This window comes from Myotis davidii, unplaced genomic scaffold (genome assembly GCF_000327345.1).
Source record: "Myotis davidii unplaced genomic scaffold, ASM32734v1 scaffold167, whole genome shotgun sequence".
Taxonomy (NCBI): Eukaryota; Metazoa; Chordata; class Mammalia; order Chiroptera; family Vespertilionidae; genus Myotis; species Myotis davidii.
In genome coordinates this window covers 5,751,526-5,751,950 of record NW_006300048.1, presented here as the reverse complement: position 1 = coordinate 5,751,950, position 425 = coordinate 5,751,526, and the positions used below count along the sequence as shown (strand labels likewise).

Sequence of the window (425 nt, the reverse complement as noted above, 5' to 3'; positions counted from 1 at the left end):
GCGAGGTGGGGGGGAGGAGGGGGGGCTCAGTCCGCTCGTAAGAATCTCTGGCCAGTACGCCCTATGCACAGTTTGCTCCTCGGCCAGTTTCTTCTGCCCAGTCACCCTGCGCCTCAGAATCAGTCCCCTCCCCAGTCCCAGTTCCAAGCCCCCCCTCCAACCCCTCGGGCTGGAACCCTGGGAAGCCCCTCCTAGCCCAGGTCGGGACTCTGCACAGGCTCCTGCGCTGGATCCCCAGAGGGTCTTCACCCCCGCAGCTCCCTCCCCCCGCCCAGTGGAAAGGAGAAGGTAAGGGGCCGAGTGGGCGCCCCGGAGGTGGATGGGTGGGGGGCCCGGCAGGGCTCCGGGTCAGGGTGGGGAGAGATGAGAAGAGACCAGAAGGGGGCTTTCGGTTTCCTGGGGTCTGATTGGAGGTTGGCCCGATG

General features: G+C 66.8%; 1 protein-coding gene across 2 annotated transcripts in view; it reads left to right on the top strand.

Moving 5' to 3' along the window:
- The first annotated feature begins 6 nt into the window (after positions 1 to 6).
- Positions 7 to 425, top strand: part of RCAN2 (regulator of calcineurin 2) — a 251,797-nt gene continuing 251,378 nt past the window's right edge. For both annotated transcript variants that reach the window (XM_006776411.2, XM_015572243.1), the window contains exon 1: positions 7 to 288. The gene's annotated coding sequence lies outside the window, so the exon portion shown is untranslated. The remainder of the gene's footprint in view (positions 289 to 425) is intronic.